The sequence below is a fragment of the Chamaea fasciata genome, unplaced genomic scaffold (genome assembly GCF_029207755.1).
Source record: "Chamaea fasciata isolate MVZ Bird 193981 ecotype frontalis unplaced genomic scaffold, bChaFas1.0.hap1 SCAF_6, whole genome shotgun sequence".
NCBI classification, from domain to species: domain Eukaryota; kingdom Metazoa; phylum Chordata; class Aves; order Passeriformes; family Sylviidae; genus Chamaea; species Chamaea fasciata.
Genome location: NW_027094091.1, coordinates 34,962,798 through 34,980,918, shown reverse-complemented (window position 1 = coordinate 34,980,918; position 18,121 = coordinate 34,962,798). Strand labels below are relative to the sequence as shown.

Here is an 18,121-nt window from a genome sequence, read left to right as displayed (position 1 = left end):
ATATATATATATTTAAAAGTTTTTCAATTTCTTTACCAGTTCTCTAGGTTTGAAAAACTAGAACCACTTTGAATTCTTAAAAAATAGAAGAATTTGGGTGACTATTTAAACTCAGCATTTGTCTAGGTTATATATACTAGCAAAAATAGTTGTCTTTACTGCAAAATAACAATGCATAAATGGGCTATGTAATATTTATCACTCTTACATCTGTAGAGATTAGAAATGAATATTCAAAAGCTGTCAGTGCAGAAGTCCTACGATGTCACTTTTCATTTATATCACTGAGAGGGACAACGGGCCATAGAGAATTTATTTCTGCAGAAAACATATGATGTACAGGAAATATGCAAATGTACTGATTTTGTTAAAAAATTTCATTTGCCTTTCAACCTAGAAGAGCTTGGCAGTTTCAAAACTTTCACAAAGCAATTTGTAAGAGCAACTTAGATCTGAGTTGTGGTCAATTTGTCAGATCTTCATTGTTGTGACACTTTAAGTGCTTTACAGTAATTTAGTTTATTTTAAGGTGCCACAAAATAGACAGGATGAAAAGACTTAAGCTGTTCAACTAAATTTTATTTTTGTGGGAGTGATGGTTATGCATTCACCTTATAAGGGAAACTAAGAAGGATCACTAAAACTAAGAAGAGAATTTATTTGAATAAAGCATGTAATATTGCTTTGAATAAATACAAGTTTTAAATATTTCAGACTCTGAAGGTCAGGAAATAACTCACATGATCAGTTTAATTCCTTCTCAAAATATGTTAATGGGGGGTAAGCATAGAGTAGAAAGAAGAAAACAAGGATTTAATATATACTTGTATATGTGTCTGTTGCACTGGTATGAAACTTGTAAACTCAAGGTGAACTAAAACTTTTTTGCTTAATCATGAAGATTAAGAATGGTCCTTGCATAAATTGGCCTGCCATATTTTAGGAGATCTATTGATTTTCTCTTCGATTTACTTCCTAACAGTATTACCAAAGCAGAACAGGCTGCGGCCCACTTTTTGAAGGGTTTTCTGGTTTGTGCAATCGAACTGCAATGATAATAGCTGTGACTATTAGCTGGTTTGAAATGTAACCCTGTTAAACATCAACCAAAGCCTTCCACAGAAGGCTGCTGTCTTCTGCTGGTGCGTGACTAAGCTGTTTACAGAAAACTGCCTGGATGTTTCTGGCTGTTTACAAAGTGGCTCTGAAGGTTTACTTAGCAGTGGTCTGCTTTCAACAAAGTTGTGTGCATGATTTCCGACTGCATTCGTTTTGGTTTTTTCCTTCTTTTTCTTTTGGACTGCCATGAAAAGGGGGAACAGTTTAACTTTATTTAGGACTCTGTTTCACTTGGTTTTAGAACTTAGTTTGGAAGAAAACGTGCCTTTCTAGAGGAATTATCTTCTGGGCACTTACAAAGTTTTTAGATTTGTTGTCACCTACCTCAAATTTGGATCCCAAGGATGGCCTGAAGGGGGTTGTTCCAGGTTTACCTTTTATATTTTACTACTTGCATTTAGTAGGATCTAGTATTTTTAGAAGTTTCTCAGTAAACAAGAAAGTGACTGCAGCACACATTTTTTGACCACTTTTACTCCACAATCCATAAGAATCAATTTTAGTTATTTGTCTTTTCCTTAGATTATTTTGAGATGTAATCCCTCATGTCTAATAATACATTTTACTCCTTAAAAATAGTTCTTCACTTGACTGTATTTTTTTTTCTCTTAAGTTTATTCATTAGTTCACAATTCTGTGGCATGACACCAGAGCTGATTTCTCCTGATCCATCACCTCCTACATTCCTGGAGCAAAATTGTCTACCCCAGTGTTAAATTCAGGATAGAACAGTGCTCTCCATTAACAGATTTGACTATTAAAAAAAAAAAAAAAAGAAAAAAGAGAGAGAGAGAGAAAAAAAAAAAAGTCTGTACTTTCTCCAGCAGGATCACGTAGAAGGGGCTTGGATTGTAAGGAGAAAACCTCCTTTTGTAAACAAATCTGTTCAATGACTGCATTGCATTGTAGGAAATACACTCTTATACCCTTGATAGTACAAAATATATTTCCTTGGTTTCACTGAACTGAAAGTTAGTCTTTATATTAATTAAGGAAATGATAAAGTGAAAATCAAAGTACACTTGCATTACTTGTTTGCTATTCCATCTCTGATGGAATCTGCTGAGGAAACTAGGCTCTTTGAAGTGGAGAGGACAGGCTGGAGGCCGTAAGAATTTTATTTAAAAGAACCTAGCTTATGTATTAGATCAGAACTGTAAAATAAAGGAAGGTAGTTCAGTATGTTGTAGTTATCATCATTTTAGATGATTCCAGTTCTTTAATGTTCTGCACTAAAATCTTAAAATTTCTGAATTTGTGAAGAGATTTGGAGCATGTCTATTCTTGGATAGCTATTTTGACGTACATTTAACTGTGTGAAAAATGTGATAAATGCATAATATCATTTAAAATTTTTGGTACTTATTATCCTTATACCGTGGATCTGAGCAATGAAGGCAAATTACTTTTACAAGACACAATAGAATTATCATAAAATGTCTTGAGTTAAAAATGGCCAATATGGATCATAGTCAATCTTTCAGTGTGTTAACTATTTCAGGCTGTGTATCTGTGGTGATTCTTTAAATTTCCATAGTCTCTTCTTCTTACAGGATACTGAATAGAAATTTAAATATTAGAATATAAAGAAGGGGAAAAAAAGTCAATCATGGCAGACAAGTTTAGCTTTTTTTTTCAGAATTGTGGTAGATTATCTCAGATTTACCACTTGTAATCACTTGGAATCATGAGTATCACATTAAAAATATGCAGTGGTGGGGGAAAAATAGTTAATAATAAAATCAACATTTGTATTTCCTAGATTACGAGATGAAAGAGATTACTGCTGCAATGCAATTTATCAAATAGTATTCCTCATCTAACTTCAAACTGGTACTACTTGATATTAATTAATGTCTTAAATAACAGAAAAAAAGAATATGTAGCATATTTTCAGATAACAATGACCTAGATGGAAGCCATAAGGCATAGAGGGTGAGAGATTGGAATGTTTTTTAAAAAGATATGGAAGTATTTCAGAAACATGTGATAGAAGGAAAAGATTAGTAAAACTGTTGAAGCTGAAATACATTTACTTAATTAGAAACTATAGCAAAATAATCCAGATTTGCAAAGCTACTAGTCTAGCTCAATACAAATATTGAAAAGATGAAGCATTTTTGTGAAAAATAAGATATATCTACAAGGAGCTGGGAAGACTGATCTGAACTCACTAAAATGCTGCACTAGGTTGCTGACCCTTGGGAAACAGGTGTTCTTCAGCACTGGCTTATGATTTGTAGTCATGGAGCACTCCATAAAACCTGTTTCAAAGTCATACAAGTGTTGAAATTCCAGTCCTAAAAGTTACGTATTTCAATAGTTTGGAAGCTGAATGCCATTTAGAATGGAAAACAACACTGAAATTTAGGCACATATAAAAACCAGGCTGTCAGGCCAGTACATGGAGAACAATGGACAGTTGACATAGCTTTCAAAAGACAATAGAAGGAAATGCCTTTAAGGGAACTGTTAAAGAAAAGCTTTTTAAAATAGCCTTCAAGCCTTTTTTGACTCTGGCTTCAGTTCTGCCATAAGTTGACATTATCTCAGGACATGACTGTTGTAATGGTGGTGTTGAGGATCTTTGTGTGTGAATGTTGAATAAGGCTATGGTGTAACTTTAGATTGCAAAGGACTATGAACTATTTCTTCATGAAGTCACAGACATGAAGATGGAAATTCTAGTCCATTTTCCTACAGGGCCAAATGGGTGAAATAAAATTAAATATTTGCCTTGAGACTTGGTTCCAAAGGAAGTCAGCTGTGGGGTAAGAAATTTGCCTAGACAGACCAGCCCACGTAGCAGGCATCTACTTCTGTTAACCCCGTGCAGCTGTTGGCATGGGTCTACGTCACCTGTGGATAACACTTCACACTGCTGTCTAGTGACACTATGTTGATGTCATCATGGTGTAACAGTATGTAACCGAGAACATAACTTAGGTCATAGACAGGCATAATGACAATTTATGTAAATTTTGAAAAGTATCTTTAGTTAGCTAAAAAAAAAGCCAAACAGCTTTTATTGGAGCTCAACAGCATTTCTCATCAGACTGGGCAATCAGTATTGCCACCTATAACCTTTTGACCGTGTTTTTTGTAACTCCTTCCTCCTCTCTACTGGGAAGATTTAAATAATAATTGCACCTACTGTCTTTACTCAGTAGAATTTTTACAAACAAAGATTTAGGAGATTTATTGTATTTAATTTCTTCCCTCTGAGTAGATTTTTGAGAGTATTTCTTTGCTTCTCAAAGAACAGATTGCTACGAGCCAGAGAATGGAACCTGATGTATTTATTACAGTTTAGAAAGCATATGAAGTTTCACGTACTGCAAATAAATATTTGTGGTTAATTGACCCTGGCTGGATGCCAGGTGTCCACCAAAGCCGCCTTATCACTCCCTTTCTCAACTGGATAGGAGAGACAAAATATAACAAAAAGCTTGTGGGTTGGGATAAGGGCAGACAGAGACCATTCAGCAGGTACCCTCATGAGCAAAACAGACTTGGCTTGGGGAAATTAGTTGAATTTCTTACCAATTAAATCAGAATAGGATAATGAGAAATAAAACACGTAGGACTGGTCATAAGTAGGATTGTTAATTTCTGTGAAACCAGACTGTTGGTTGGGTTCACCTGTGAATATCAGGATTTTGAATAGCTCCATGGGGTGAAAATGAGATGGGAAGTAAGATCTCTAATAGCATATGCAGCGTTTTTAGATTCTGGCCTTTAAAATTCGCATCTAGATTTGCTTTTGGATAATAATTGAAAAGAATCCTTTACCTGCAAGAACTGAATGCAGTGTAAAGCTTAGCTTATGATAGTAGTTCAGATGCCTAATTTCATTAGCTACATTTTAAGCCACATTCTCTACTTGCTGCTTTTTCTGAAAAGATGGTGGATCCTCTGCAAGAATGAACATCTTCAGTTCCTCCTTTGAAATGCATATCACAAATCTCCTTGGCTAAATGTACTGCTCCTTTTCCTGCAGAAGCAGCATCCTTTGAGGTAATTCTTCCTGCTCTTCCCATTTTATTCACTTTCAAAACAAATTATCTACTACTGTGTTTTTTATATTCTTCTGGGAGCTTTTCCAAAATCTCTCATATAGTATGTGTGAGATATATCAAAAAGCTAAGACAATACACATTCTAGAGAAGCAGCAGCATAAAACATGGATCCTATTTCTATTAAAAATATATATATATTTATATTCACTTTAATTATAAATTAAATTTTAAGGGTAAGAGATTTCCTCAAAAGATATTTGCTTAAATACTTACATGAGTAATTTGATTCTGTAGTTGTCTTCAGAAGTTGTTTAATTAAACAAATACTTGTCCTTAGTTTAGGAACTGTCAGAATATGTACTTTTAAAGGTCAGAGCTTAGGTAGTTTCCTTCTTAATGTCATGGGGAGGGAAAAAGAGGAACAAAGATCACTGCTTGGGTACTTTGCCTTGCTTTGAATGGAAAGAAAAACCCAAACAAACCATAAAGTCTTAACAATCATTTTGCTTTCATCACATTTTAAAAGGTTTGCGCAAAGCCTTTCTCCTTTGCAAAGCCAAGCAGGATTTGTCCCTTTATGATGATTGTCTTAGAAAATTTAGAATGCAGGGAAACGAGTTTAGCAGCTGTCAAAATTAGTGCAACTCCTGGGACTAATAAAAAGAAAAACTGTAATGTTGACACATCAAATAACATCCTTGGGATGTGGGACAACACCTAATGTGCGTTTTGTCTGACCTACAAGATGTGTGAGTGGCAGCCCTTGTGCACAGTCATTAACTTGAAGAGGGACATTATGCTTAGGTCTCAAATTGCATATACTACTTAAAGGAGAATAAACATTATACTGTAAGTGTGAGGGACCAAAACAAACCCTAAATTTGTCGAGAGCTGCATTGCAATACTGACGTCTGCTTAAATGCCCCTTATAACGTGTGTGCATGTGTCAATTCTTCAGTGTGTGGATGTATATATGTCTAAAAATGCTTATCTTTATAAGAATTTTATTTGGCTTAGATATGTATCTATTCAATGTATAGTGAGAAACTATAAGAATTAATAAGCATGTGTTTTTAACAAATACTTCCAGATGCTAAAACAGACAAATATCAGTAGAAAATGTAAGTATGAAAAAAGCAAAATTATGTTGTAAGAGAATTTTTTTCCAATATCCTGATTTAATTGCTAAATAGGTCAAGGACTTGAATGCAGAAAATGATTGCAAGTCAAAATGTAGAATACCCCAAACCCATCACTCTTCAGAGAAAAGTTTCCAGGCTTATCTGGATGAATCCTGACCTGAGAAAGAACCTCTTCTCTCCTGCCCTAAAGACAGCATGAAAGAGAGCTTTATCTTGTAGGTCAGAGAAAGTAGGAAGAGGTTAGAATTGCCAGGAGTCAAGCTGAAGCGACCTTTGTAAGGAAATTAAAACAAATAAACAAAAAGATTCTTTAGATAAAGGAGAGAACAAGATCTGTTTGCATGAGGTAACCTGTATTGGCCCCAAATAAGAGTAGTATTTCAAATCACTTTTAAATAATTATGCTAAAAATCTGCAGAAGCCAGACAGCTAATGATTATGGACATGTGGCAATGGAAACCACCTCCATAATGATGGTACAATAAGCTCAGTGTGTAACATATGCTAAGTGGATTACGGGTGGTAATTGGATAGGTGCTCTCAAGTGTCTTACCATTTCAATCTGGTAGCAGCTATTTAGGAAAATGGGATGAGAAGTAAAGGGATAAAAAAAGAAGTATAAAGTATAATTTGTGGTTTTCAATTATATCTCTTCCTAAAGTAATATAATTCTAGATAAGATACTTGATCACATTACCAGAAATAGAAGTTATATTTTTAATATCCCTAACTCAGTTCAAGCGTAAGGCATATGCCTTCTGTGCCAGCTGTGGACATTTTGTTTTATGTTTTATATTAAACACTCTAAACATGCTTTGGAGCAGTGGAGTGTTTTATGGCTTGTTTGGTGCTGAGAGAGTTAAAACTTTTGTTCCATGGACTCACAAACTTCTTTTTGCTGGATCAGTTTGATTCTGGGAATTAAATCTGATACTTGTATAGGGTGCCACATAAACTTCTCTACTTTTGTCTGCCCAAAAGACATGTTCTATTTATGTTCAAGGTCTTTTCTCTGGGGGTGCATCTTTTGCCCCAGGTAAGAAATAGGACAAGAGGAAATGGCCCCATATTGTGCTAAGGGAAGTTTAGGTATTGGATATTAGGAAAAATATATTTACTGAAAAGGTGGTCAAGCATTGGAACAGTATGCTCAGAGAACTGGGAGAATCCCTGTCCTTGGAAGTGTTCACAACCCTATGCACTTGGTCCTGGGGATGTGATTTAGTAGTGGACATGGCAGTAGTGTTTTAATGCTTGGGCTTGATCATGTCAGAAGTGTGTTCCAAACTAAATGATTCTGTGTACAAATATATAAACAGCTACCCTTGCCTTTGCTACTGTGGCCCAATGCTTCCTGAATGTCCTTCATGACAACTCATGGATACAAAATAATAGTAAATGGCTTCTTGCTTGCAAGAACTAAGTAATGACGCCTGGAAGGGATTTAAAGGCTGTGTTATGAATGCATTATGTACACTGGTTATTGGTTAGAAGTTACTGCACTGGCTTTAAGTGAGAAACCATTGCTCTCCAAAGAGCTTGGAGAAAATCTGCTTTCCAAAGGCAGAATTTAAGACACTGTGGAAAAGAGCAAACAACTCTGAACTACTGTTGCCTTTTCACAAGTAACCGGAGACAAATTTTATTAGACTTTTTTTTTTTTTTTCCAAGAGGTATTAACTACTGTTGACTGACTGTATTCAGAGAAAGGAGAGGACAGGCAACTCAGCAACAAAAGCTTTCATAACATTTTCACCAAGGGCTGGCGTGCCAGCAAATGTTTGTTTATTTTATTTTTGACAACTGTTATCTGCCTGTCAGTGTGGAAGTGCCACACAAGGGAGAGAAAGAGACCACCTCCTGTATGCGATTAGCACCCAGCTTGTTCACCTAAACTTACAATTCTTGCCATCGTGGAGAAATATACTTTGTCCTCCTAGAATAACTTCACAATTTATACATGTTATGGTGGGATTGACCCCCCCCCACCACCTTTGCTGGTGATTGATATATGTCCTAACCCTTACAACTCCTGTGTGTCCTGCTGTACACCCTGCCACAGCATTTTAACACTAGGAAAAGATATTCTGCCTTATCTAAATCTCTCTACTCTGCTGCTTAAGACATCTCTTTTTTTTCCCAGATTCTGCAAGAGCCATTTCAGAAGGGTGCTTTGTGGGTGGCAGTGCGTGCAGGAGGAGTGTGCCTGGTATGCCTTAGCAGGTGTGATTCTCCCAAGCTCATGACCTGCAGTGGAGAGAAAAAATTACTCTCATGACTTTTTTAGGGCTACTTGTAGCATGTCCTTCCTATTCCCTTTTAAAGAGGAAGCTGAGTATAGATCAGAAGTAGTTCAGCACAGCTCTGTCTAGACAAACAATGAACACTGATGCATGGAGCAGGTGAAGCAGTGCAAGAGCTGTTGGGAGTCTTCAGGGAGGGTCTGCAAAGATTTGAAAATTTGTAAACCCGGTTTACAGTGTCCTGAATTCTAGCCATTCTCTACACATGCATAGTAGTTGGATATTGTGTGAAAAGAGCATTATCTTTTCTCTCCAAAGTGAAATATTCCAGAATTATCCCCAATTTTATGAAATGGAGCCCAAATATTCATTGTATAACCTAAAGCTTCGCATACTCAGAGCTAGCGGTAGTAGAGTGCTGCAGATGGTCTGTGAAGGGACATGTGCTGTCAGCATGATGAACCTTTACCTTTGAGAATATTTTACTATAGTCTTTTTCACTTTTATTAATCTAGTGATTTATCTGGATAATACAATTTGCAGGTTTTTAACGGTGGTGTTTAATTACTGAGGTATCTTTTTATTTTTCAGCTTCTGAGGATTTAAGTTCCAGACTGTCTTCTATTAAGCAGAAGCTAGGGCTTAAATGCAAGTTCGACTTGGAGGCAAAGCCTATTGGTGTGGTTGTTTTAGTCTCCACTGTGGTCACACTTGGATTAACTATTTTCGTGTGATATTCTTGTAAATTAGAATTAAGGGGTTTTTTTGGGTTTTTTGTTTGTTTTTTCTTTTTTTTTTTTTTCTGGTCAATATCTGTTTGCCACTGACAGATTCTTGAAAGATGGTTACAGACTATTGCTTTAAGAATGTTTTAATTTGGGTAATTTGGGTTATATCTCCAGAGACAAGTGAAAAAAAAATAACAGAAAGAAATTGCATTGTATTAAGTATTTTAATTCCAAACACAATTTCCATTTCAGAAGAGCAAACTGCCTGAAACTTTTGCAAAAGAAAATAATTACTGAAACGTGGAACATTTTCGGCGTAAATACACTCCTTGCGTGTTTAAGGAAATGAAATTTCATTAATGTTTGGCATATTATATGCATAATCCCATAGAGTTCAAAGTCTTGTTTTACACTTCAGCACTGGGAATCAGGATTTCCCAACACAATGCAGTCAGAAAAAATGAATTAGCACTGACGCAGAGCTCATGACCTCCTTGGCGCCAAGGGGCTACATTTAGCCAATTTCCTGCAAGGATATAGTTCAAGGAAAGTTTCTCACTGATGCCTAATGTAATTTATATGATCACATTTACCTGTTTGTTTTAATTTTTCCATGAGTGTATTTATAAAAAAAAAACCCAAATTTTAATAGTTTTTGAATACCATTCCCTTGTTGAAAATAAGATTTAATTTCATTGCCTTTGTATATGCCCTGTTTGACAGTTAAGTCCAGCATCTTGTTATTTCAACAGACTTCAAACATGTCATAAATAAATTTCCACTGGGTTGGCACTTCCTTTTTGCTTCCTGATGTAGGGATTGATTGTTCTTTGCAAGTCTCTTGGGATTTTATGAGCTTTCTCAGAATGACTGACTTGACCACGAATTCAACCATCATAATTTTCAGAAACCGTTCACACAGAAAAGCCAATAGAGGCAATTTTTAGAACAATAGCAAGTGCTACGTATTGTATGAGATCAAATGCCTTCTCAGGTGTAACAAGGGACACAGACAATGATGGAATCTATTCAAAACGTCATTAGTAGCAGAGAAGGCGGTTAATATGAACGTTGTATGAGACAATATTCCTAGAATAAGTGTTTCTCACAAGGGGTGTCTTTGTATATGCATAAAAATACTGACATGGTTAAACAGACTATTTGACATTTGGGAAATTTATCAAGTACTGTGGAGATGAAACAATATTAAAACTATGTACTGAATCCACTTAGGATAAGAATGTAGTAAAATATTAATAATATCTAAATTAGTTAGTAATATAATTGAATAATTAAGTATCTCAGAGAGAAACAAGAAAAGAAATTAGTGTAATAAAAAAAATTAACTGAGAAAGTAAAAGTTCAATGATCAATCCAAATGCTCAGAGAGAGAGATGTCCAGTGGCATCTTAAATATCTAAGTTAATCTTGGTCTTCTCTAGGCCTTGCTTTTGTACCCAACAGCCTCGACGTGTCAGCTATGCTTGGTGTCCGAAACAAGACTGTTGCTATGTTTAGTCTCAGAAATCACCTATTAATATTCTACTAACTATTCAATAGTATTAGTGTACTCTGGTTAGTAGCTAATAAAACAGCATGAATAAGATCACTTCTGGACAGTTCAACAGAATTGTTAAACATCTGAGATTTAATACCACCCTTTTTCCTTAAGCACTTTTGGCCATAGCTGGGTATAATTTCTCTTCTGTCCCAAACTTTTCTTTGTGAAATGTTTGGGAAGACATCTGCATCCAAGGAATCAAGGAATCATAGAATCATTTAGGTTGGAAAAAACCTCTAAAATCATCAAGTTCAAACTAAAGCTAGCACTGCCAAGCTCATCACTAAAAAATGTCCTCAAGTGCCATACATCTACATGTCTCTTAAATATCTCCAGCAATGGTGACTTAACCACATCCCTGTGTCAGCCTGTTCCAGTGCTTGAAAACACTTTTGGAGAAGAAACTTTCCATAATATCTGAATCTAAATCTCCTCTGGTGCAATTTGAGGCCATTTCCTTTCAGACAATTGCTTGTTACTTGGGAGCTCTATTCCCACCTCACTAAAATCCCTTTCAAGTAGTTGTAGAGAGCCAGATCATCTCCCCTGAGCCTCTTTTTCTTCAGATTAAACATCCTCAGCTCCTTCAGCTGCTTCTCAGAAAACTTGCTCTCCAGGCCCTTCACCAGCTTTCTTGCCCTTCTCTGGACTTGCTCCAGCCCCTCAATGTCTCCCTGTACTGAGAAGCCCAGAACTGTTTCTATCGTGGCAACAGATGCACAATGACTTCCAACTCCTCTTGGTTGTTGTCCATGTGGCGTGCATCGGTGCAGATGTACTTCAGTTAGGCTGTTTATTCCATTATCTTTTATGAGGTTTTGGACGTCTGATTTGGATTTCCTATTGACTTTTGAAATGCTTTAACCAATTAGAAGATTTCTCTGGAGCCAACTGGGCACATATCTGGGTTGGACTGCTATTACCCTATAAGATCTTAAAAGCAGCTTTTTTGGGAAATTAATTTTTGCCAATACTTTTAAGCTGAAAATGAGACTGTTCAATTATTTCCTATTCCAAATATTGGGTAAAACTGGATTAAATATTTAAAGACATTAATTGCTGAAAAATATGTTTTGTAATGCTGAATGATGCATAATTAGCATTCCTAGACTTACTATTTAAAATATTTCTGGAAAGCATTCTAAGTGATGCAGAACTAAGTGTCAAATATGCATTTAATTTATGTCCAAAAAATGCTGCTGGCACAGTCATTCACTTAGGAACAAGTGGTTACTTGACTACTGAGTAAACGTGATACTAATGAATGGATTATAACATCACATAATTTTCCTATGTTCCTACCACAGAAAAAACGTGGAGGGCTTTGATCCAAAGTAATCATTTTTCCTGTTTTCATCCACAAGTTGAACAGTTTCATCATGCTGTGTAGAAAGGCAGCTGGAATTATATACCCCATGTAAGCAACTATTATACAAGTTTGTATTCAGGAAGTAAATGAGCTCAGAAATGTTTGTGCATTTGCTTAAAAGAACCAAAACTACTTACTAATTTGTCAGTGTATCTATGTTCTATGTAATAATGAGAATCATGCCAGTTTAATCAGAATTTTATGCCCAGTGGCATAACTTTCAGTCTTCAGTTGTAACTAGTGTAGAGCTAGCACCGAAAATGAAATCGGAAATGCAAAATTGCATTCAGCAGAGCACTTTTTCTTATCCAACTGCACAAATTAAGAAATTTGCTGCAGAAACCAGAATTGAGAGTTTGATCTCCATTACTCAATAACTAATTCAAAGTGAGAGAACCTGTATGTAAAGTAGTGGGAAGACTGATATTTTCATTATCACATCTTATCAAAGAGAAGGTGAGTCTCATTAAAGGAGATACTAAATGTCCTGCAATGTAAATATCTAAAGTTTAAAATCACTGCACTTAATTTTGGCTCTGAGCTGCCTATATTAGGTGAGAAAATATGTGATGCCACATTCAGGCCTTTCTTATGATAGCGTGCTATCATTGTAGGCAGAAAAAATATCCAAGAGGCTGGGTTCTCCAGCACTGGCTGTGGTATCATCCAGGGACAAACAGCACTTGGTCTCAGTTTTGGAAGTGGGGAGATGAATAGGGAATCAACTAACAACTACAGAAACAATGCTGGGAGAGAAATCCCTACAGGGTGATTGCACAAGAAGTTAAGTAGTGAAGCTAAAAGGGGACAGAAACTCAGAGAGACTTGATGCACAATTTTACATAAATTTGATTTCAGGAATACTACTTAAAATATAACTTCTTACAAAAACCCAAACATATGTTATCTTACCCATTATACAGTAATAGGTAAAACCCCCCATTTCTCTAAGTCATTTATAATATGTACTGAGGAGATAGTGTATCGTGGAACACACTTGAAAAGGTTTGCAAACTGCTCCACTATCTGTGATTATCTGCCCCAAGGTCACCCCTAGGGACCATTTCTTTGCTCTGGTTAAAATTCTCATTCTTACTTTTAAGGAAACTATGGTATTTGGAAAGAGATTTTTCTATTCCTGGCAATCTTATTTTTGTATGTATCTGTAATGGTGTTTTATCTAGCAAAATAGCAAGGAGTTCAAAACAACATGTTTACCACAGATTTCCCTTCAAAATTGAATCTCTGATTTTTTTTTCACTCTAGTTATTACCTGTATATATACTTCCTATTTATATATATATTCATTTATGCATATATTTATTTCTATGGAGATATATTATATTAGCTTTATTGGTTATATAAATATATCTGTAGGAATTTAGCAACTACTGTAAATGTTTAGAAAAAACAGCTATATTCTATACTTTGAAGTGAATATTCTATTTTTTTTAACAATAAATAAGAGTGTAGCTACTGTCTTGATTGGTCATTAAAAAAAAACAAGGACATAATTGTGAGAGGTCACCAAGAACTATGCTATAGTTTAAGCATCTTTTTGCTTAAAGGAATAATCCAGCTGAGCATTCTCTGCCTATAATATTCTACTCATCATATAACAGTTTAGGCCAATGATTTTTTTTGTATAAAGACAAAAGAAAATGTAGGCAATGCAAATAATGATAAATTTACATTATCAAAGGGGAAAAACTAACTTGCAAGGCTTTAGAGGTAGAACAGATCGGCTCTCATTAATTCCTGAATGTTGTTTTAGTCTTTGACAGGCAATTACTTTTCTTTTCTAATTTCTGCTAAGATGAATTTGGACATATGAGTGTTATGTATCAATTTACACTTTTGAGTCTTGAAGGCAGGCAAGCAGAACATTATCTAATTGCTTCAATAACAATTTTTTTCTGCAAGAAAATGTCAAATTAAAAGTTTTCTCATTTAGTAGACAGCTTCATCAGAAACAATGCGAATAAGATGTAAAATAGTTTCATGGTTGATGTGTAGAATCTCTATCTCACAAAAATTCAGATTAAGTATTTTTGAAGATGACTAAGAGAACTGCTAGATTTGTGAATCCAGTCCTTTCCTAGGAGTCCTGTATTTTCTTTAGTATTTGAAGTGTGTGATAGGAAGTAAAAAGATGGATTTTCCCCCTTTGTTCTCATATCTGTGGAACAAGTTAAACATTCATCACCTGAAATCATCCCACCAGAACAACATGTGTCAATGACTTAGTATTGCTGCTAAGCACTGTGAGTATTCAAGCGTGTTTCATTCTTTCATACCAAGCACCACATTAAAATGTGCTCTTCCTTTGTGTGAGCATCCATAAATCCTTATGTTATTTGAAGAAAGCATCTTTTTTAACTTGAGTGGAAGATGCAGAGCTCCTTGCTTGAACTGGCCAGAACGCCCAGAACAGGGCAGCTGCAGCCCTGGGCTCTGCAGGACTCACCTCAGGGGAGGTCATCACATGCAGCCAAAGAGGAATGAATGTGTGTTACTCTACTCACTTCAAATTGGAACTTGCCCTGACTTCAGCCCCAAGCCTTTTCCATGAAGTTACAGATAATCTTAGGGATAAATGCATGACAGAATTTTCAAGTATATAAATAATGTAGTATTTTGCCTTTCAGATCTCTGATTTTCCTGGGTGGTTTGAAGAAAAAAAAAAAATCAGACTTTTATTACTGACATAAGTGGAATTACTACTGTCTTATTTAACTCTTTAATAGATTTTAAACCAATAAAGTTTAAGCAAAGAGGCTTTTTAATTCAAAATTATTTTCTTTTTTTGAATTCTTTTAGTGGTTATACCTCACTACACATGAGGATGACAGTTTAGGAAACTGAAATGTATTGGTTTCATCGAGCTATATATAAAGTATCAAATAATCAATAAATGTATGTTGTAAACCAAGAAATATTCCAAAATAATCAAGTGCACACCTGGCAAGGCAGCTGAAAATTTAAGTATAAACAAGTTCTAACTGTGTCAATTTACCCCACAAATTAATGAAATCACAGCAAAAATACAAAAAAAAGATGTGGAGTTTCTTTGCACATTGAAGAACCATTGCATCTCACTTATTCAAAGAGAGCAAAGCATGTCACATCCTACAGAAGAGAAGCACAACAAAAGTGAGAAATGGGAAACAGTCACGTGAACTAGATGAAAAGGATTTATTCCCATAATTATAAAATTTCTGGAACTTCTGGCTTATAGCAGATGGTAACATCCAGGAGAGTTCAGTCCGTTCTCCAACATCTGTTATTCTGTTTCAAGAACATGATGGTCAAATAAATAGTACTGGAATCCTGGTCAAGTCAACCACACTAGTTTAGAATATTTTGTTCTCCATTTCTGACTTGAATCTTACTTATTTAATATGAAGTATAATAACTTTCACAGAACTAAGAGAACCTTTCACTTGAGTTTTGGGCATAAAGCTGTTAGAACTTTATGAATATTTACTGCATTTTACTTCACAGATTAAACAGAGAAGTCATCAGTTTACATGCCTTGATAGAGTTTAGGTATATGTCTTGCATTCTACGCATTTTCCAAAGTGCATCTTTTGGTTAGGGAAAATTACTTCAGAAATTGCATCGTATGAATTGGGAGCAAATTAAAGAGGAATTTTTTTGGTCTAAGTTTAGGATTTAGGTATAGCTCACAGTTGATACAGCGATATAATAAGCTGTACATAATCAGTTGTGAATCTAATTGTGTATTTTTTCTTTATGTATCCTTTCATCTTACTTTTACAGATTCTTCAGTGAGAAGGAAATTTTAAGCACTGACTGGTGAGTATGGTTAAGGCTTAGCTATGTTTTGGTGTGGCATTTCACTGTATTGCAAACTCTCATGGCAGGAACAATACAGTGGACACCCAATCTGGTTTAAGCTGTCTGTTTTGTAACTTCCCAAACCTCATATGAATGGTTTTTCTGTCAGTGGAAGTTGTTTTAAATGCTCTTAATCTTAATTAACACTTCACAAATGGTGAGATTTTCAGTTTTTTATCTTATTTTCTCAGTCCTTTTTCCATGGAGCATGCTTTCCATAGAGCTTCACAGTGTTTCTGGCTCTCTCTGGGGGAGTTAACAAGAAATCCCAGTAGACATGTGCTGCTTCATTTTGCATGAAAACAGGAACAAAACTTATGGATGATGTCTTCTCAAGCTAGGGAGTTGTAACAGCTATAGTTACCCATCTGTGAAATCTGGAGTTTTCAGGTAAAATACTCCCAAGCAAATGTAGTTCTTCCCTTCTTCAGTGATAAATGATGTTAGAACAATCTGTAAAGAACAAGAGTGCTCCATGATATTTACCAGGTCTTGCTACTCTGAAGACTGCTCACAGTCTTACAATGATGCCACTGAAATGAGTAATACCATTCAGATCAGAAGAAAGAACCAGTGACGTCAGCAACAAGCCTCTTCCTGCGGCTGTATGGTATTGACTTGCCTTTAGCTAACATCGTCTTGATATTCTTCTCAGCGGCCAAGATTATTATTTATTTATTTAGTAATTCATTTATTTTTAATTTTTTGTGTATTGATTTTTCTTCCTGGGAGTTTGAGGAATAATACAGATGATCTTCATTCCAAGCTGGCCCTACAAGCTGCCTCATGAGTAAGTCACAGCAGAAGCCAAAATCTGTTGACACTGGTGGCTGCAGCTGCATTCCCAATTCAAAACCACTCAGAGAGAGGATGCTGGTTTAGGAATCCATGTGCACAGGTCTGCAGGATCCTGACTGGAGATAGAGTGAATAACTGAACTGAGACTGTAGCCTGGGAAAGGTGAAGTTATATTCACCCACTGGTTGTTTGTCATTGTTAGTTACTAAAATAAAAATAGTTCTTTTAGAACTGCTTTTCAATACTACAGTTAAGTTACAGTAAAAGAATATAATTCTTACATGTTTCAAAGAACAATGACATAATAAAAGGAAATGTTAGCTTGTAGATCTTTGAAACATAAAAACTTATGATTATGAAAGCTGAATGTTTTTAAACTTAATGCAGTACTGTACTGAATGCACAGATAAACTTCTACCATTTGGATAATCTAAAGTGTTAGTTACTCTTATTAATCTTTTAAAAGAATACAGATCTTTTATATATAATACCTGCAGCAATATCAAGACATCTCATTGCTGCACAGCCTGTTCTTTCAAATAAATATATGAGTGTGCTGTCAGAGAGCCTTTTAGTTTTCTGACAGATGACATCAATATGTATTTGAAAACTCACTCTCTTATTTTTGGAAATAACATTTGATAAAAGATTAATCTCTACATAACGCATATATTTGTATTTCGTTCATAGTTTGGAAGTGAAGTTAGATCTTAGTACTAGCTCTTCCTCTAGTGGATGTAACTGACTTAACATCAGAAATACATTCCAGTGTTTATTATTTTAACACCTGAATTTTGCTTGAGTTTATTTCAAACTAAACCTCCAGGCAGTAGTGTGTCTGCTCATATGATCAGGTTGGGTTTTTGTGTTTTGTGTTTTTTGGGTTTTTTTCTGAAAGCAATGCAAGACCAAGGTATTTTTGTGCTTCAGTTAGAGGTTATTTGCTGTACTTTGAAATAAGTATCTCTTAAATGGTTTACAAAAACTGATTGAATAAGCTTAAACCAATAGTTATTCTGATGGTAACCCATGGACTATATTGACCCAAAAGTGTTCTGCATCCAAATTACTAGACAGAGGGTGCAGGCTAGTGAAAAGTACATCCATAAGATGGAAGATTTGAGCTTACAAATAGTATCTATCCTTAAAAATGGCATTATCCTTCTGGGAAAAATTGCATAACCCCATTTCATCTGTCTTCACAGTGCTGTAAAGCCAAATGGTGGGTATATCTGTCTCAAGAAAAAGCACAGACCTCAGGGGTTTTGTGGTACAAATGAG

At 35.4% G+C, this 18,121-nt stretch overlaps 1 long non-coding RNA gene across 1 annotated transcript in view; it reads left to right on the top strand.

Moving 5' to 3' along the window:
• Positions 1–18,121, top strand: part of LOC136291160 (uncharacterized) — an 83,950-nt gene that overhangs the window by 52,909 nt on the left and 12,920 nt on the right. The window contains exon 3 of the long non-coding RNA XR_010721441.1: positions 15,965–16,000. This is a non-coding gene — a long non-coding RNA (uncharacterized lncRNA). The remainder of the gene's footprint in view (positions 1–15,964; positions 16,001–18,121) is intronic.